This window comes from Rattus norvegicus, chromosome 1 (assembly GCF_036323735.1).
Source record: "Rattus norvegicus strain BN/NHsdMcwi chromosome 1, GRCr8, whole genome shotgun sequence".
NCBI lineage: Eukaryota > Metazoa > Chordata > Mammalia > Rodentia > Muridae > Rattus > Rattus norvegicus.
Window position 1 is genome coordinate 171,201,857 of NC_086019.1, and position 6,565 is coordinate 171,208,421.

Here is a 6,565-nt window from a genome sequence, read left to right on the forward strand (position 1 = left end):
AATGGATATAACCTGGTAGTTCAGTGGGCTTGGATGTTCCTTTTTCAGCAGGCGTGATGGAGGACATCAGAGCAATAGTAGGACCTCCATAATATTTTCAATAGAAATTTATACTGAAGACTGAAAGCTAACAAGGATAAGTCAAATGGAAATGACATTATATTGTTCTGCATTTTAGATTTCTCCTATTCCAATATTTTATTTACTGTGAAGGATTACTATTGAAAAATAAATAAATGACTTCTGCCCATATTCCTGACTGAAGAGGAACCTGCCTAGTGCTCTTTGTGCACTCTGGGCTCAGGATCCTAGGAGCAGTAAGGGGGCAGGATCCTTCCAGTTTCTGCCTGCATCCAGAGCTGAAAGCCAGTGTCCAGGATCTCCGATATACTTGTGAACAGAGGTAAGACCAAGTCTTCTGCTCAAAGTGACCTGCATAGTGGCTTCAGGACACACAAAGGCAGGAACAGTCTGGGACAGGTCACTTCTGGTTTCTGCCCAGAGTTGAACAGCCCCCACAACTCTCTGTACCCGAATCCTGCAGGGGAGAGAGCTGGACTCTCAGAAGTACAGACAATCCTGAGAGCTCAGGGGAGACTGCCACTTCTGCTCACATTCCTGGCCCAAGGGGAACCTGCCTAGTGCCCTCTGGATATAGGAACACAAGAGCAGTCAGGGGCAGGACCCTTCTGGTTTCTGCCTGAGCCAAGAGCTGAAAGCCAGTCACCTGGAGAGCTGACATACCCGAGAACAGAAGTAAGACCAACTCTTTTGCTCCAAGTGACCTCCCTGGAGGCTTCAGGACACATAAACCCAGAAACAGCTCTCTGTTCTCAGATCTGCATGAAAGAAAACAGGTCTTCAGGAGTGCTGACACACAGGTTCACAGGAGGATCAAGCCACTGTCAGAGACAACAAGACAAGCTAACACCAGAGACAACCTGATGGCTAGAGGCAAGTGCAGGAACCTAAGCAACAGAAACCAAGACTACTTGGCATCATCAGAGCTTAGGTCTCCCACCAAAGCAAATAGCAGATATCCAAACACATCAGAAAAGCAAGATTTTGATTTAAAATCACATCTCATGATGGTGATAGAAGACTTTAAGAAGGACATAAATAACTCTCTTAAAGAAATACAGGACAACAACAAGTAGAAGCCCTTAATGAGGAAACACAAAAATCCCTTAAAGAATTACAGGAAAACACAGACAAAAAGGTGAAGAAATTGAACAAAACAATCCAGGATTTAAAAATGGAAATAGAAACACTAAAGAAAGTACAAATGGAGACAACCTTGGAGATAGAAAACCTAGGGAAGAGATCAGGAGTCATAGATTTAAGCATCACCAACAGAATACAAGAAATAGAAGAGAGAATCTCAGGGGCAGAAGATACCATAGCAAACATTGACACAACAGTCAAAGAACATGTAAAACAAAAAAATCTCCTAACCCAAAACATCCAGGAAATCCAGGACACAATGAGAAGATCAAACCTAAGGATAATAGGTATAGAAGAGAGCGAAGACTCCCAACTTAAAGGGCCAGAAAATATATTCAACAAAATTATAGAAGAAAACTTCCCTAACCTAAAGAAAGAGATACCCATAGCATACAAGAAGCCTACAGAACTCGAAATAGATTGGACCAGGAAAGAGATTCCTCCCATTACATAATAGTCAAAACACAAAATGCATAAATCAAAGAATATTAAAAGCAATAAGGGGAAAAGGTCTTGTAACATATAAAAGCAGACCTATCAGAATTACAGCAGACTTCTCACCAGAGACTATGAAAGCCAGAAGATCCTGGACAGATGTCATACAGCTAATAGATAATAGATAACAGATGTCATGCCAGCAGTTAATAGCTGGGAAGTGCAGAGAGAGAGAGAGAGAGAGAGAGAGAGAGAGAGAGAGAGAGAGAGAGAGAGAGAGAAATTTAGGTCCCTGGACTTGGGACTGTGAGGAAGCTGGAGGAGAGCATATCTTAGGAGAGTGTGGAGGAGAGGAGACATGGAGGCTGCCACGAACAGGTAATGACATGAAGGAGAAAGAAGCAGAGCCACCATGTGAAGGGGCCAAGAGAACATGGCTCAGCTGGGTCATGAGCAGCCAAGATGGAACATAGAAATTAGTAAGTAGTAACTTGGAGTTAGCAGTAGGAGGTAGAATCTAACAGCATGGAGGTTAGGCAGTTGTCCAGATAGTGTGCAGCTTAAGGAATATTAAAATACAAAGGCTGAGTTTGTGTCTTTCATTCAGGAATATAAACCACTGAGGTGGGTAGTAACCCCATACTGGGATTTATTAAAAATTTCAAACTATACCCTATTTCTAAGAGTCTTAGGTAGGTCCCACTCATAAGTTCCTGGGGGTTTTCTATTATCATAGGTTTCTTGCTTGGCCCAGAGATGCTCCCTCCTTCCAGTTGTTTTTCTCAGTATTCTTTCCCTCTCTACTCTCTTTACCTTATCCCTAATGTTCTCATGCCTTCCCCTTCCCCACCCAGGCCACTCCCTCCCTCTACTCTCTGATGTCTAAACTATTTCCCCTTCTTAGTGAGATTCAATCATTTCCCCTGGGACCTTCCATGTTACTTATCTTCTTTGGATCTGTGGCTTGTAGCTTTTTTTTTCTGGTTTCTCATGAGCAAGCAACAACTTTATTTTTTTCTCCTAAACTTATAGATCCCAGAAATATGTTTCAAGCAGTATCAAAATTACCACATAACTATATTCTATTTTTCTTCTGGTGAATGATTACAATGAGTATATGTAAGAAAATACATGTTCCCCAATACATCACATGAATAAACATTTTACATATTTCAAGTGAAAGAACAATTATTCCCAAGATCCCACATGCATTTCCAACTAAGCAACTTGTTATAGATTAGCAAAGCATAAGCAAACAGGGGAATATCCTCAGCCATTTTCTCTTATTAGAAAGCTACAATTTGTGGTTACGAGAGAATAGATTATTTTAGTATTTATCTTAAAGTGTAATCTCATAAGAATCTTAAAAGAATAATAAATCTAAGCTTTTATATAAAAACAGTTATTTCTACTGTGAATCCTCAAGAGGCATCTACTCATGAGCAATTTGTTCTTTTTTCTTTTATATTTTTTATTTTTATTAGATATTTTATTTATTTACATTTTACATGTTATCTTTTTTCCTGGTTTTCCCACTGGAAACCTCTGATCCCATCACCCCTTCCCCTGCTTCTATGAGGGTGCTCCTCCCTCACCTACTCTAGCCTCCCTACACTGCATTCCCCTACACTGGGACATCAAGCCCTCACAGGACCAAGGTCCTCTCCTCCCATTGTTGCCCAACAAGGCCCTTCTTTTCTATATATTCAGCTGAAGCTAAGGGTCCCTCAATGTGTACTCTTTGGTTGGTAGCTTAGTCCCTGGGAGCTCTGGGCCTTCTGATTGGTTGATTTTGTTGTTCTTCCTATGATGTTGCAAACCCCTTCAGGTACCTTTAGACCTTTTTATAACTCCTTCATTGGGGACCTATGCTTAGTCCAATGGTTGGCTATGAGCTTCTGCCTCTGTATTTGAGAGGCTCAGGCAGAGCTTTTCAGGAGACAGCTATATCAAGCTCTTGTCAGCAAGTACTTCTTGGCATCTGCAATAGTGTCTGTGTTTGGTGTTTGTATGTGGGATGGATCACAAGGATGGGCAGTCTCTGGATGGCCTTTCCTTCAGTCTCTGCTCCACACTTTGTATTTCGTCCTGTAAGGACTGGAGACTTCACACTTTGGTCTTCCTTCTTCTTGAGCTTCAGGTGGTCTGTGAATTGTATCTTGGGTATTCTGAACTTTTGGGGTAATATCCACTTATCAGTGAATGCATATCAGATGTGTTCTTTTGTGATTGGGTTACCTCACTCAGTATGTTATTTTATAATTATATCCATTTGCCTAAGAATTTCATGAAGTCATTGTTTTTAATAGCTGAGTAGTACTCCAATGTGTAAATGTACCACATTTTCTGTATCCATTTCTTTGTTGAAGGACATCTGGGTTCTTTCCAGGTTCTCATTATTATAAATGAGGCTGCTATTAACATAGTGGAGCATGTGTCCTTGTTATATGTTAGGGCATATTTTGGGTGTATGCCCAGAAGTATAATAGCTGGGTCCTAAGGTCATACTATGTCTAATTTTCTGAGGAACCTTTAGACTGATTTACAGAGTGGTTGTACCAGTTTGCAATCCCACCAACAATAGAAGAGTGTTCCTCTTTCTCCACATCCTCACCAGCATCTGCTGTCGTTAGAGTTTTTGATCTTAGCCACTCTGACTGGTGTGATGTGGAATCTTAGGATCTTGTTTTGATTTGCATTTCCCTAATGACTAAGGATGCTGAACACTTCTTTAGGTGCTTCTTGACCATTTGATATTCCTCAGTTGAGAATTCTTTGTTTAGCTCTGCACCCCATTTTTAATAGGATTGTTTGGTTCTGTGGAGTCTAACTTCTTGAGTTCTTTGTATATATTGGATATTAGTCCTCTATCAGATGTAGGATTATTAAAGATCTTTTCCTAATCTGTTGGTTGATATTTTGTCCTATTGAGAATGTCCTTTGCCTTACAAAAGCTTTGCAATTTTAAGTGGTCCCACTTGTTTGTTGTTGATCTTAGAGCATAAGTCATTGGTGTTTTGTTCAGGAAAATTTCCCCTGTGTCCATGTGCTCAAGGCTCTTCTCCACTTTCTCTTCTATTAGTTTCACTGTATCTGGTTTTATGTGGACATCATTGATCCACTTGCACTTGTGCTTTATACAAGGCAAGAAGAATGGATCAACTTTCGTTCTTCTGCATGCTGATCACTGATTGAAAATGCTGTCTTTTTCCCACGGGATGGTTTTAGCTCCTTTGTCAAAGATCAAGTGACCATAGTTGTGTGGGTTCATTTCTGGATCTTCAGCTTTATTCCATTGATCTACCTGTCTGTCTCTGTACCAATACAATGCATGTTTTTATCATGATTGCTTTGTTATACAGCTTGAGTTCAGGGATGATGATTCCCCTAGATGTTCTTTTGTTGTTGAGAATAGTCTTAGCTATCCTGGGTTCTTGGTTATTCCAAATGAGTTTGCAAATGATTCTATCTTACTCTATGAAGAATTGAGTTGGAATTTTGATGGGGATTGCATTGATTCTGCATCCCTGGGATAAAGTCTATTTGATAAGGATATATGATTGTTTTGATGTGTTCTTGGATTCAGTTTGTGAGAATTTTATTGAGTATTTTTGCATTGATATTCACAAGGGAAATTGGTCTGAAGTTGTCTTTCTTTTTGAGTTTTTGTTTGGTTTAGGTATAGGTGTAATTGTGGCTTCATAGAATGAATTGGATAATATTCCTTCTGTTACTGCTTTGTGGAATAGTTTAAGAGTATTGGTGTTAGGTCTTCTTGGAAAGTCTGATGGAATTCTGCACTAAAGCCATCTGGTTCTGGGCTTTCTTTGGTTGGGAGACATTTAATGACTGCTTCTATTTCTTTAGCGGTTATGGGACTGTTTAGATGATTTATTTGATCCTGATTTAACTTTGGTACCTGAAGCCTGTTTAGGAAATTGTACATTTCATCCTGATTTTCCAGTTTTGTTAAGAATAGGCTTTTGTAGTAGAATCTGATGATATTTTATTTTATTATTTCCTGTTGATTTTCTTTTTACGGTCTATTAGATATTTTTTATTTACATTTCAAATGTTATTCCTTCCTGATTTCCCAGCAATAAGCCCCCATCCCTTCCCCTTCTTCCATAAGGGTGTTCCCCCTCCCCAAACATCCCCTTTTGTTTTTCACGTTTTCTTCATTCTGCCTGCTTTTTTTTCTTTAATTTTTTTGGGAGCCAAGGACCGAACCCAGGAGCTTTCTAGGCAAATGCTCTACCACTGAGCTAAATCCTCAACCCCAAATACCCTTTACCCCCAACATTCTCCTGCACTGGGGGGGGTCCAGCCTTGTCAGGACCAAGGACTTCTCCTCCCATTGGTGCTCAACAAGACCATCTTCTGCTACATATGCAGCTGGAGTCGTGGGTCTGTCCATGTGTAGTCTTTGGATGGTGGTTTAATCCTTGGGAGCTCTGGCTGGTTGGAATTGTTGTTCTTATGGGGTTGCAAACTCCTTCAGCTCCTTTAATCCTTTCTTTAATTCCTCCAATGGGGATTCCATATGCAGATTCTCAGTTTAATGGTTTGCTGCTAGCATTTGCCTCTGTACTTGACATACACTGGCAGAGCCTCTCAGGAGACAGAGAGGTGGGGCAGGCTTTGAATGGCCATTCCTTCATTCTCTGCTCCAAACTTTGTCTCCATATCCCCATATCCCCTCCTGTGAATATTTTTCTTCACTATTTTAAGAAGGACTGAAGCATCTGCACTTTGGTTGTCCTTCTTCTTGAGTTTCATGTGGTCTGTGGATTTTATCTTGGGTAATTCAAGCTTTTGGGCTAATATCCACTTATCAATGAGTGAATACCATTTGTGTTTCTTTGTGATGGGTTAACTTACTCAGAATGATATATTTTTTCTATCT